The following is a 14,910-nucleotide window of genomic DNA, read 5'->3' as shown; positions in this document are numbered from 1 at the left end:
AAATCTTAATATTTCATGCTCAGGAAATCAGTGCTATGTTTGCTTAATCTTAAATGTATCTTAAATAATCTTAAATATAAAAATGAAATATTAAAAATAAAATAAAATAATCTTAAATATAAACAATCATTTTAGAAGTAGACTAACAGACAAGCATTTAGTCTCGTTCCTTAAAGTAAGCATATCTCACTTCGAACCTCATATAAGGAACTACTCATATAAAAATGAAATCGAAATTTCATTCATCTCACTAAATACTTAAATTAAAACTTAAATATTGATTTTTTTTTAAATTTAAATTTTGAAGTTTTTACTTGGCCCGCCAAACAATTTTTTTCTCAATTTTTGGCCCTCGACCAAAAAAGTTTGCCCATCCCTGATTTAAACACTAAATTATTTGTCGTATTTAAACCTTTTCTCAGTAAATTAAAAATCGTTAATATAATCAGTAATCTTTTTATACCGCAACCTTGAACTGATCGCGGAATAAAATCTATTTTTTAAAGATTCCCTCTACACCTGCCATAACACATTTGCATATAGAATTCGTTACATGGTTGCTAAATATTTTGATTGTATTCGTTATTATTTCTCACACATTCCTTTCCGTCAACGTGGATTGACAAAATTACGCGTCAAAAGACTGGATTGACAAAAAGTACGTGGATTCTTTAACTTTCCTTGACGAAAACTATTCTAACGAATACATGACGATTGAATTTTTGAATTCTTCATGAACGGAGGTGTACTGTGGGTAGGTGTACTGTGCAATATTTAGCAATACATATTCAGATTAAAATTGAAAGATAATTCTTATGTTCCATATTTTCAAAAAAAAGTTTTTTATTTTATTTTATAAAATTTGATTCGTCATTAAATTAGTTTATCTAACTCAGGAGAGTAGAATAGTTGGACAAATAGATAAAATAATGTTTCATCAACATATTTCGACAATCACTCTTTCCCACGAATTCTTCAACAATTAGTAATTTCGCTACAAAAATTTCGGGGAAGAAGATAAGCTAAATTAGACGAAATAGCATTTTACTGTTTCATTCAACAAATTCAGTTCATTCATGTTTAAAAACTTCATACATTCAAAGGGCAAATCAAACTTCTTTTTCAATTCATGCTATTAGTTCACACTCCATCTTGTTCAAATTTTCAATCGTTAATAAAAATACTTTTTATTCATCCACTCAAATGTTCAAATACATTATTTTAAACTTGTAGTGGATGATGACACTTGATGTTAATACAGTGTTTTCAAATATATAATTCATTAATTGAAATGCAATTCATTAAATTGAATTCATTTGAATTTTATATGGGTGAAAATCTTTTAGTTATTTAATAAAAAGTAAGCTAAAATAAAAAATTTCTTTGTTGAGTTAAGTAGGATAATAAACGAGAGCAAAACTAAATATTTGCCCTCTACTGAAACAACCTTCGATAACACCAATTTATAAATTGAATTTAAATTTGAGGTTGTTGGCAATTTCGTTTACTTGGATTCTGTTGCAGGAACAATATTACAATGGAAATACAAAGAATTACTATAGCCAATAAATATTTTAATAGAATTCGAAAATACATAAAATCTAATGTAATTCATGGAAAAACAAAAGTTTTATTATATAAATCTCTTTTAAGATCAATTTTAACATATGCTTCTGAAACCTGGTCCACATCTTGTACGGATGAGGCTATCTTTAAAGAAAGGTCTTGAGAAGTATTTTTGGAGGAATTCAAAAAAATGGTGCGAGTCTTAGAAAATCAAATCTGGAGCTTCATCACTCATACAACGAGCCTGACATTATTAACTTTATTAAACGACAAAGAATAAAATGGGCAGGCCACGTTATCAGAAGGGACGAAGACCGTACCACAAAAAAAGTTTTCCAATGCCAGACCAGTTGGCACATGAAAAGGAAGCGGGCCAAATTTGAGAGGGATAGATGACCTAGAAAAAGACCTATTGGTCTTAAAAACTAAAAATTGGAAAACACTAGCAAAAAAAGGTTAACATGGAAAAAACTTTTTGAAAAGGCAAGGACCTACCCTAGGCTGTTGAAAAATTGATGATGTCCCAAGGTGGAATTGAGTTAAATTTTTTTTTTTATATTCCTTGTTTTATTTAAAATCTAATATTTGTTGTGAATTATTTTCTGATTAAGACGAGTCCAATATCTAGATTGCTATTACTTATTTATATTTTTTAACGTTCTCACTTTCATAAACTGTTTCCGTGAACTGATGTTTGATTCATTCAGCTTCATTTTCGAACTTTTTGATTCAGAAGAACATAAACAGAAGATTTATTCAGAAGAACGTGATAGACATTTAACCCCTAAATTGATTCTAAAACACTTTATGTACATAAGATTGTTTCAATAAAATAAATAAGTTAATTAATAAATAAGAAAATGAATAAATAAGAAAAAAGTAACTCAAACGTCGCATCTATTTTAAATTTTCAAGAAAAGTAAAATAACTACTCAACACTTTTAACACAACTCTTTGTGGGGTTAGTAGTTATCGACAATGTCAATCTCCATCTATAAAAAGACACCCCAACATAGAATCGAGTTAACATGTCTCATATACTAGTGAGTTGAAATTGTATATTTGTACTGGTAAATACACTACAGTACTCCCCTATCAGAATTATAACTGTGATAGAATTCAATTAACGGATACCACTAGTTAATTCATTGCAATTTTGTGAGCAGTCGGGAGAGCTGTATTAAGATCACCGTGCTTTCGAGTGCAGATCGTGAGAGCTGTATTAAGTTCACTGTCGTGGTTGCTCCAGTATTGCCTTTAGCAGTCGAGTGTATACGTTGTGTGTGATCGAGACTGAGAAGCAACAGCGTGAAGAGGTGGAAAATGCCGCAGTTACAAGTAGCAAGTGTTCAATGTGGACTATCCATCGAGGTAAGCATGTTCAAAGTAAATGTCTGTCGAGGAAGGCGTGTTTACATCACGCCCGAAGGTCACCAATGTGGGGATAGTAGTTATAGACAATGTAAACCTTCATCTACGAAAAGGTATCCCTCCATAGAATCGTCACATCACGTCCGGATCACCAATGTGGGGAGATTGGATATCGACAATGTCAACCTTCATCTATGAAAAGGTACCCCACCATAGAATCTAATTAATACTAGTGAATTGGAATTATATTTTTGTAGTGGTAAATACACTGCACTCCTACCTGGACTAAAAACTTAATAAAGAAATTATTCACAATTAAAATTATAACCTTAAACGCTGTTGAAATAACTGTATGCTCTAATTAATAAAATAAAAAAAAAGAATTCTTTGAAAAAAATGTTTGCAAATTGGTGGAAAATTATAATTTTCATAAGCTAAAAACAAGAGGAATTTTTCCAAGCAAATTTTTGCGGATATTTAAAGAACTTGGTGCAATATAATGATTAGCAACATTTTCAAATTGTTCAAGAGATAGTTCTAGAAAAAATTTCATCCATCGCTATGGTGGAACCACGATACATTGTTCTTGATCCAGCTGACAGCACAGAAACTTGCAAAGTAAGTATTTTGAAACAATACTTAGGTCCTATTTGGTGTCAAAATTCTCACTCTAAGCCCTGCAATTTATCTGTTATACTAAGCAGCCTATCGGCGTTTGCTTTCGTTTTAAACTAAACCAATAAGTGCTGAAAGTTTTCAAGTTACGGATAGAGGAACAAAGGAAGACTGATTTGTCGAAAGAAAACTTGGCTCCTTTGTTTTGGTAGCCTGACGACCTGAGCACAAAGTCGAGCACTTTACGGTGGAATAACTGAACGAGGATGGATGCCGCGCATCCTCGGTCCCTACGGAGGCTGGTCAAAGTATTCACCCACCCGCTTACTGGCCCCAGTCAGTGATGATTGACTTCGGTGCTCTTGTGGGAACAGTGTCTTTAAGATCAGTCCACTGCGGGACAATTGATGATGGAGCTTTTCAGAGCGGAAGAGGGTGAAGACTTTTTTGTAATCGGATTTCTTAGAAACCATTCGGCAGATTTCACGCAAATTTTGTATTTTGCCAGCTAAAATTATATATTTTTTAAAACGATGTAAAAAATTATGTACCTCACAATTCAAAGTTTTTTCGACTAATATTAAATAAAATTGAAAAAATAATAATAAATATTTCTTGAAAGTTATTCTATGCATAGAATTATCTTTGGAAAAATTAATTTTATTGATGTGAGTAGAAAGTTTCGCTTTTAAATTCGCTTTTAAAGAAACCTATTTTTCAAATGGCGACTACCCACTATGGCTGTCAGAAATCCGAATCCGTTGGAAAAAATGCATGCGTATTCAGATAAAGTATGTTTTCTGTGTATCATTTCTTAACTTAAAATATCGTCTACGCTAATTAATAAGCATATTTGAGGTCAACCCTTTAAACCATTAAGAATGAGTCCTAGAACGTAAAGATCCGATAGTTAGATCAAAAGCTAACCAGATTGATCCGTTTTTTATTTTTATTTTGTGTGCACTGTACTAAAAAAAGGAAGGAGTAAGATAAAATTAAAATAAAAACTACACACTAAATTAAAATAAAAATTAAATTTGAAACATGTATTATCTGTTTTATTATTAAAAGAACGACTGATTTTAATAAGAAATAAAATAAATAAAACTATTAAATAAAAACTATTAAATAAACCATTAAATAAAACTATGAAAATAATGAAGAATTCGAGTCCTTGAATACTCGAGACTGGAGCAAATCCATCTTCACTCTTCAATTTTCACAATGGTAGACTTTTTCTATTTTATTTTTTAAGTTAAGTTTTAAATAAATTTAAAAAAAAGTTTCAGCAAAAAGCAAAGTATTGTTTTGCGGCGACATCTACAAGTTTTAAATATAACTAAAAGCTTTCAATAGGTTTTTTTTTTGTAAAATAATTTTACTGTAAGTATAATTTAAAGATTTTATTTCAATATTTCGTTTTCAAAAGCTTTCTTTATATTAAATTCTATTCTGTATATGTGTTAAAATAAATAATCTAAAATAAATAAATAAAAAATACAAAGGCATTACTCTTTGATAAACATTATTTGCTATGGAGGCGACATCTATATTTCTTAGTTGGAAATAAAATCATTTGCTTCAAAATAAATAAATAACTTGAATATCATGTAAAATATAGCAGAGAAGTTGAAAACTACTTATAAAACAATTGTTGTAAAATAACCAATAATGCATAAAAAAAATATAAGTTTCATTTTTGAAGTAAAGAATTTTTCAAATCAAGTGAAAAATGCATTGAAATTATCTTTTTATTTTAAATTAGGAGGCCCCCACTACATTTCTGACTTTTCTTATAGAGTTTCATTAGAGTGGCTCTCACAGATTATTATACACCGTACTTAGATTACATACATAAAAAATTTTTAAAATGTTGCCGATATCTTAATATCCGATACATTTACTAAGACAGTTAAATTATTCTGATTCAAGCTCTGCAAATCCACGGTTTTTTAAGATCTATTTCTTGAACCATTTATATTTCACTAGTACTGATGAACATATCATTAGATAAGAAAACAGTAAACACTTAGATAGAATATCCAGTTCAAAAGAAAGCACACATGAAATTCATTCACACTAAGAATGCATCATTAATCTCAGTGACGGATTACCTACTCCACCAGACTAGGTCATGGCCTGGGGCCCCACAATGATTAGGGGCCCCCTTAGAGTGGATTTTATTTAAAAAATAAATTTTAAAAAATTAGGAAAAGCAATGATTTTAAAAAAAATAAATTTCAAATATATGTTATGATTATAAAAGGTAATGATTATTTTTTAGTTATAATTTAACAAAATAAAGTAAAATTCAATTTATTATTGTTTATTTTTATTTTAAATATGCTTTCTTGAATGAAAAGATATATTAATATTTTTATATTTGAATAAAAAAAATATACCAGAAAAAAAAATTTAATCTAAGGTCCCCAAAAATTTGAATGGTCTAGGGTCCCGCGTACTCTTAATTCGACACTGATTAATCTATTCACAGTTGGATACATCTTTACATTTTAAGCATCCGTACTCTAGCAGATGGTAAACGGAAAAAAAACATTACCAGAAAGAAAAAACATTTCTTTAACAATTATATGAATTTATGTCCAGTTTAATTTTGGATGCTAATCAAATTAAGACCGAATTAAAAGTAAATAAATGTTATTTTGTATGAAATTATGAATTTATTTTAATTTTAAAGTCAATCTATAAAAACCTGAGGAGAGTGGCAAAATGATTTTCAAATTTAAAATCAGCGTAACAATTAGACTAAATCAGAAAAGGTAAGCATCATGGCAGATATCTATAACATGTTTATTAGAGCATTATTTAAACTCTTGCGAAATTTAACTTAAAGAAAATAAAGTTTAAATTTCTGCAAAACATAATTTAACGTAAATCAAAACAAATTTGAACTTAAAATGAGGAATAATGAAACAGCGTTTAACTGCTTTGATTTAAACGTAAAACAAAATTTAACTTAAAATATAGAATAATGAAATAACATTTAACTGCTCTGCTTTATGCATAAGAAAGAAGTTTCACTGATGTTATTACTAAGTAAGCGTTTCAATACAGGTAGTTGAATCTCAATTTATTATTTTAATAAAATGTTTTCAAATGTGTTTACTGTCGAGAAAAATAAGGATTTAGAGATTTTTCAGAGGAAAAGGAAAAAATATTAAGAAAAATTTTTTAAGTGGCGACATCTATAAATTTTAATTATAAATAAAAGTTATCGATAAATTTAAATATGTTTCATTTATAACTATGTTATTAATATTTAAATAGATTTATGAATAGCTATTTTGTTTAACATATTTCACCACTTTCAAGCCACACATTTTTAATTTGAAGAAAAAAGTTGATTTCTTTTTTATTCTAGATTTCACCATAAACTAACAATTTTAATTCCTTGATTTACCTAATTAAACAGAAAGGTTTAAAGAGAAATAAACATCTTTCTTACAAAAGTTTCATTGGAAAAACTACATTATCTTTTTATTTAACTACAACTAAACTACTTTGTTACATATATAGTCAACTACAACTACTTTTCATTAAATCTAGAGACTACATACTACTTTGAAAATGTAGTTACTACTTAACTACTTCATGGAGACTAATTTTGCTGGAAAAATTAATTTACACCTGTGTTCAAAATGGTTTTGAATAAAAAATTGCCTTATATTAAACATGAATTATCAAGAAATATCTATTCATGTTTATGTAGTGTGTCTACCACAACAAATATACAATTCCTTTTCACTAGTAGGTAGGGGTACCTTTTCATAGATGATGGTTGACATTGTCGATACCATCTCCAGATTGGTGATTGATTTCTATCCCCACATGGGTGATCTTTGGACGAGATGTGAACACGCCTACCTTGGCAGAAACGCCCACTACGATTTGAACACGCCAACTTCGATGGATGTTCCACATTGAACAGTTGACTAAGACATTAGTCCTCCTCGAGCTGTTGCTTCTCAGACTCGATCACACACAACGTACAACGCATACTTTCCACTGCTAACGGTAACACAGGAGCGACCAGGACTGTAAACTTAATACAGCTCTCACGATCAGCACATCAAAAAGTATGGTGATCTTAATACAGCTCTCCCAGCTTCTCACAAAACATGAATGAATCAACTAGTGGTATTTCGTACATCGAATTTTATCACAGATATAATTCTGGTGGGGGAATACTGTAGTTGAGCCAGTTTGTTAGTCTAGAAATTTTTTTTTTTAAATTTGTTGAATTAACCTTCAACTTTTTAAGATTTTCTCGACGGCAAACATTTAAATTAAGAAATACTTGGAAATATCAAATTCTTGCATTTTTGTTATGTGTTTAATGCTCTTTTATTTACTACAAATTAAGTACATCAAAAATATGTTCTTTTTCTGAAATAACGCGAGTACATTCACGCGTGCAGAGTGCACAAAATAAAAAAGATATCACTCTAAATATCTTTCATTCTAATGATCGGTTTTTCACCTACTAAGTATCAATCTTAATGGTTCTTGAGGGGGACTTTAAATATGCTAATTAATTAGTGCTAACTATTAGCAAAGTTACGAAATCAGAAACAAAAACGCACTTTTTCTGAATAATAGCATTTTTTTTTCTTTACTTTTTTGGATTTTTGACCATCAGAACAAGGGGAAATCGCATGCAAAAATGAATAATTTTTAATAATTTTTTATTATTTAATTACCCAAGGTTAATGTGCTGTAATGTGCAAAAGTATGCATTTATTAAGAATAATATATTTATCAATTATTCAATGTATGTATTTTAATAACTAAACAAAAATAAAAACGAAGATACTAGTTAAGTAAAAGGTATCTTTATATCTCCTTGAACCAAACTCTCGTGACATCAATGACGATTATCTGTAATATCGATCATGTTTTAAATGTCACTACAAATAGTTTAAAGATGCCGAACATAAAAAAGCTGTCGAATACGTAGCCAAAAAATTTAAATTTCTGAAAATAACTCAGTATTTGACATCTGAATTTTAAAATTAAATTTTTAATTATCTGGTCAACGTGTGATTTACAGAACTAGACCATCAATTATTTCATTATATTTTTTTTTCTCTTTCTTTGTGCTACCACGAAGTTTTTTTTCCAGATTATATGCTAATTCATTTTGCTTAATTTTTATATTAGTACATAAAGTTGTTCTTTAAATTAATACTAGTTTTAAATAATTGTCAAGAGGCTTTTTTCAAGTCTTAAAACTATGGCCGATTAGCAGATAAGAATTTAAAAACAGTTTGCTGTATTAAAATTACTCGGTGCGAAGCGTCTGGCTGATAGCATTACATAAGTGTACCCCTTTTCTTTCAGAACAAACAAACAAATTATTTACTTCATTGTTTCTTATTTGTTTGATTTGTGAAAAGAAAATACAATTTAGTGCCACTCAAAAAACCACAACCGTTTGCTTCGATTTTTGAATAACAAATTCGAACTGAATTTTAATTTTGACGCTTAAACTTATATATTACACGTTAATAACTTTAGGGAAGCTGCTCTTTTTTTAATGAAAAAAAGATGTTGAAAAAATTAATATTTGTGAAAATTATTTTTCAACTTAAATATTATAGTATAATTTTGTTTGTAATCAAGAAAACGCTTTATTTTGTTAAACAGCAATACTAAAATTTGAAATTTGTGAAATGATTCCAAATCCATGCTATTTTTAGAATCATCTGATTTGAAATGTGTAATAAAAAATGAGTAATTTTTAAACTTATTTTGATGGGAAAAAAACGAAAAATACGCAGCAAGAGGGGTTAACATACTTTTGACAGAAACTATGAATACACATTTTTCCTATATTTCTTCATAAAAGGATATTGCTCCAATAAACCTTCTCAATATTTTCGTTAGTTCCAAAATTGAAATCTATTTAAACGAAACATATTATTGGTTGAACGCTAAAATTAGAAACAAATTATTATTATTTATTTAAGCTTATTCCATTAATTTGTTGATAGCGGTATCAAGGATAAGGATATGTGATGGAAGCCTAGTGGATGTACTATAAAGGCGTTAAATCATATATTGCTTGAATAATTTATCCTAAGAAAATTATTTAAAAAATTTAAGCAAATAAACTCTATCGAAATACGCCAAAAGTATACCCTAAAATATATCTAGGATATATTTTGGAATCAATGAATAAAAAATAAATTTTTCAACAATTTGGAGTAGGACGGAAACGTTAACTTGTTTAAGATAATTGTTCTTCTAACTATTTAACTTTGATTACAGGTGCTAGGTTCTTATTTTTGATCGCCCGAAACACGCACACTTTTATTTTCATCTTCATATTTTTTTTTTGAAGCCAATAGAGTTTTTGTTATCAATTATACTGTTTTATGTTTGGGTGGTTTTGCACATTACTTTTATAAGAATTTTATGCTCGTAAAATTAAAATCTGTATTTTAACATTGTAACAGTAAAAATGTAAGAGAACCAAAGAATCAATACTGTAACCTTGAAGTTATCTTTAACTTTAAAATTATGAAACAAGATATTTGGAGTGAATGAAACTGAACATCTTATCTACCAAGCTTTGTTGCCACCATTTCAGTATCTTAAGGACCTTACGAACTCTGTTTAAATGGAGAGTATCGTATCAGATATAAGTAGCGATGGTGAGAATCATAAAATAAATTTGCAAATTAAAAACAATGAAATCATAGCAGCGGTATATTGGGTGATAAATGTAGCTGATCGTAATTGAAGAACATATTGAGAGAAATTTTATGGTGAATTTGCGAAAATAAGTTTCGCAAAATATCGAAACATGAGGATGCTATTTGCAAATCATCTTTAAACAAAGAAAAGCATGTAACCTAAATATTTGGCAGAATGACGCGATTTTTTAAACAATGAATAATACAATATGCAACATATTATTTCAATATCTTATTCTTAAACACAACATATTTCAATGTTTTTAAAAAGCTACCTAACTTTTATAAATTTCTTCAGTTATAAAATAGAAAAAATAGAATAGAAAAAAGAAATAAGAAATATCGTAAATTATATCAAACCTTGTGAAAGTGCATTAGAATTACCCCTACATTACTATAAATTATCCTCTCCATATTTATAATAAATTAAATAAATTTGATTTTAGCATGAAATCCTGATATAAATGAAGTAAATACAACGTAAAAAACGCAAATAATGTCAGATAAAAAGTTCACGAGTTTAAATTCCAAAAACTCGGAAAATCATAAATAATTTTAAATTGATTCAAATTTTCTTTTCAAGGGAGATTAAAAAGAGGGAAAAAAATCTTGGTTAGATCTCAGCTCAAAAAAAGGCAATATTGCCTAGAAACGTCGAGGCATTTTTCTATTAACTATTGATAAATAAACCTCTCGACAGAGCAATATTTCATTTTTTTTTATTGTGTCTGAACTCGATTGCTTAGCTCGATTAAAATGACCTGAAAACCTTAAAGATTAGAAATTGGAAGGAGTCGCGATGGATCGAAGATATTTGTCAGCTGTTGAGGCCTGCAATAGGCTGTAGCGCTGACGAAGAAGATGTCATTATAAAACTGGAGCTGAGACAAGGATACCGATGTGCAACTAGAGACACAAAAGTATCGAAGATCTGTTTAGAAATCTCATACGGCAGAAAATAATATTGTTTCCTGCTGTTATAGGTAGAATTTTTCATTCAAGTTTTTTTTCTTCTTTGCTTTTCTATTTATTTTCTTATGCAATTTAACAAACCATCTATTGTAAAGTGTTTGTTCACATCACTGCAACTTTCTAAATAGATTGAACATAAAGAGATCACTTAAAAAGAATTGAAGAAAGAGTGTTTGATTATTTTTAGATATTCCATAGATTTTTCTCAAAAGAGAGAAGCGGTAAAGTTACGTAAACTGATTTGGATGAGAAGAAAAAAAAATTACGAAAATTGCGCAGCAACAAGTCGAATCCCATTTTAACGAATTCCTACGGGCCGAAGCAATCGCTACGCGATAACGAAAATTCGTTATACCAATAATACGAATTTCAACATCAACCAAAATTATTTTGTTACGTTGGAATTTCTCGCATAAAAAATAATAAATCTTTCATTTAATGACAGTTTTGATCTATTTGTACTACTGCATGTAAAAAATATCAAATCAATATTTTAAAAGCTCTCAAAAACAATTAAATTAAAATGCACAATGGATTTATTATCCCTCACTTATCAGAAATTACGTAATCCGTATTTTTTTTTCTGCGCAAATTATTTAGAACCAGTAGAAATTACAAACTCCTCCAAAATTATGCACATTTTCGAACAGAACTTAACTGAAAATCACTCTTTTGGAAAGCCACGTGTATTTTTACTTCTTCAAACATGAATAGGTTGAGGTTTAGTCTTTTCGGGGTGGTCCCTCCCGCGTCTTTTTTGACATGTCTCTTTCATATCTGAAACTTTTTAATTTGAAGATGCGCAAAAATATTTGAATTCTGAGACCAATGTGTACTTTTGAAGAACGGAAAAGTGTCTTGATCATGAGCAAAAATGAGAATTGTTGCTTATTTCCACCTTCCTTAAATATTACGATTACCAATTTCGTAATATCGGTATTTTTAATTCANGGTCCAAAATCCTTTGAATAGTTAAACATACGAGTTCTTACTTCATTTTAAATGACGAAATAAAAGATTCGAACGAAATAGGCTGAATAGTTTCTGAATAATCCATTTCTCAAAAACTAGTCAACTGATTTGTTTAAATTTTTAATTCCACACAGTTTAAATGTATGAGGTGTGTCTAGGGTGTTTTTGAGAAGAACTATTTTCTGTAAATTTAGACATAATTTGTGAAAATTAAAAATTATTATGAAAAATAAACAAAAATACGGTAAGGTAAGAAAATATTTTCAAAAGCTGTCTCCACAAAGAAAAATCATTAATAACTGGTAAATTTCTTTATATGTTTCCCCATATATTCAAAAATAATTTTGCTATTTTAAAAGTTTGGGCTCAAAATTGTATCCAAATTTAAAAATCGATAAAAAATCATTGTCGATAGTTAGATTTCAACTTGAATTTAATAAAGCCATGCATTTAACAGTACTAGCACTAAAAGTTATTTTAATTTAAGAGAACATTTTCACCTAGGTCATGCAGAAAAAAGTTTCGCAAAGAAAAAAAAATGTTTCATAAAAAATTAAAGTCTGTTTGAATAAATTTACAATAGCATTTAAGATAATGTTTAGAATAATGTTCGAATTTTGAATTCCTGTACAGGTTATAGAGGGAGAGCCTTGTCGTTTCATTTTTAAGAAAACTCAGCATAAAAAGAGCTTGCTTTGATATAATGTAAGCGACTGGTTATTGCACTATCTGACCAAACACGTGCTACCTTTTTGCAAGAAAGCTATCAGAAAAGTTTCTAAATATACAAATAGGAAGCATATAAAAAATCTCCTGGATAAAAACCCATTACGTGTATGTTTAAATATAAAAGTATTGCATATAAACTCGTGCAAACCAGGTAATTATTAAACACTTCAATTCATCTAAAAATTTGGTCTAATTATTATGATACACTAATATAATACTTGATATAATAAATATACTATATTTAATATAACGTCCAATTTATCTTATCGTCAAATATCTATTAAATATCTTCTAGTTTAACCAAATGTTTCACGAACGGAAACAAATGCAAACAGGTTTCGGTCATATAAAAACCATAAAGCTTTATAATATCATCTGATAATTAAGATTTTACGTAGAATCTTACAGTGCGTCTAACAATTTGGCCAGGCACCGTAAAAGGAAAAAAAAACAGCTTGTAATTATTTGTAAAAAATTTACACAACACATTTGAAACGGCATATTTGAAAAGAAATAATTTAAAATGGAGAATTCAAGTGATAGTTTAAAGTTATCTGAAAATAACATCAGATTATCTTACCAGAGTTTTATTTACAAATATTTAATACTTTTTTCAGAACAGCTGTAAACGGAATTAGGATTTTAAACTGATGAGAACGAAATTTTAGAGATTTCCTTTAAGAACGGAATTTAAAATAACAAGATTTATAAAATGGTTCACCTTAAAACAAAGTCTAATGAGAACAACCTTATTAAACCAGAAATTTATTATGTACGTATACTATACGTGAATATGGATATTATGCTTTAATACCAGAATATGTTATCGATGTTTATACTACAGTTCTAGAATGCGCAATGTATACCTAAAATATTATAATAACAGAATAAGTAATATAGTCCTATTTTAATATAATACCGGAAAAATGTAATAAATGCATATTATAATTTGATACCAAAATTTATATATTATAATAAAATACCAAAATATGTAATGCATACATATTATGCTAGAATATGTATTATATGCATATTATACTATATCAGAACATGTAATACATGCATGGTTTACTATAGATTCAAATCAGTATTGTTTAGATTTTTTACTGATACAGAAATGCATATGTTAGGAAATCTCAATTTCTTGTGGTTCTAATTTAAGTTAGTTTCTTTAAATAATAGTTTAACTTTTTAAACAATTTACAATATTAATTTGTAAAGATTATATAACGTTCAATTCGATCATTTCACATCAAGATTAAATATTTTGAGTAATTTGCAATAATTTTTAAAAATATTTCTTCTCGGAAAAATATTTAAAAATCATCAATCAAGTAAATATACATATACATATACATATATATAATATTAAACATTATCGAAAGTAATAAATGTGGTTTTCCCATTTTAAACTTACCTCGATTCAAGCTTTGATTTTTACAGACGATCTTGAATTTCCAAGTGAACTGGGGAAGAACTGGAGAAACCTCGGTTTTTGCGCCACTGACCAATTCGTCGAATCTGTAAAGGCATAAAATTGGAAAGCGTCATTTCAAAAAAGTTCCGAAGTTCTGTAATGGTGTCATTAGAAGTTAAGTCCTTATTGAAGTAGAGCCTAAATTGAAGTAAGGTCACTTTTTCCTTTTGTCCCGCAGTGGACTGATCATTAAGACACGGTTCCCAACAGATCACCGAAGTCAAGCATCACTGGTAGCTGTCAGTGTGCGGGTGGGTGACCACTTGGATCAGTCTGCGCAGGGGCCGAGGGTGTGCGGTATGGGCCCTCGTTAAACTGTGCTAACGTAAAGTGCTCGACTTTGCGCGCAGGTCGTCGGGCTACCGAAGCGGGGGTGCCATCCCCTCCGCAGAGGATCAAAATTGTGATGGCATGTCTTCGGATCATCCTCAGGGATGTTTCCCAGACCGTCGCCAATAGCCCATTGTGCAGCTCTAGTGCGACGTAAAT

Source organism: Parasteatoda tepidariorum, chromosome 6 (assembly GCF_043381705.1).
Source record: "Parasteatoda tepidariorum isolate YZ-2023 chromosome 6, CAS_Ptep_4.0, whole genome shotgun sequence".
Taxonomy (NCBI): Eukaryota; Metazoa; Arthropoda; class Arachnida; order Araneae; family Theridiidae; genus Parasteatoda; species Parasteatoda tepidariorum.
This window is presented reverse-complemented; position numbering follows the sequence as displayed.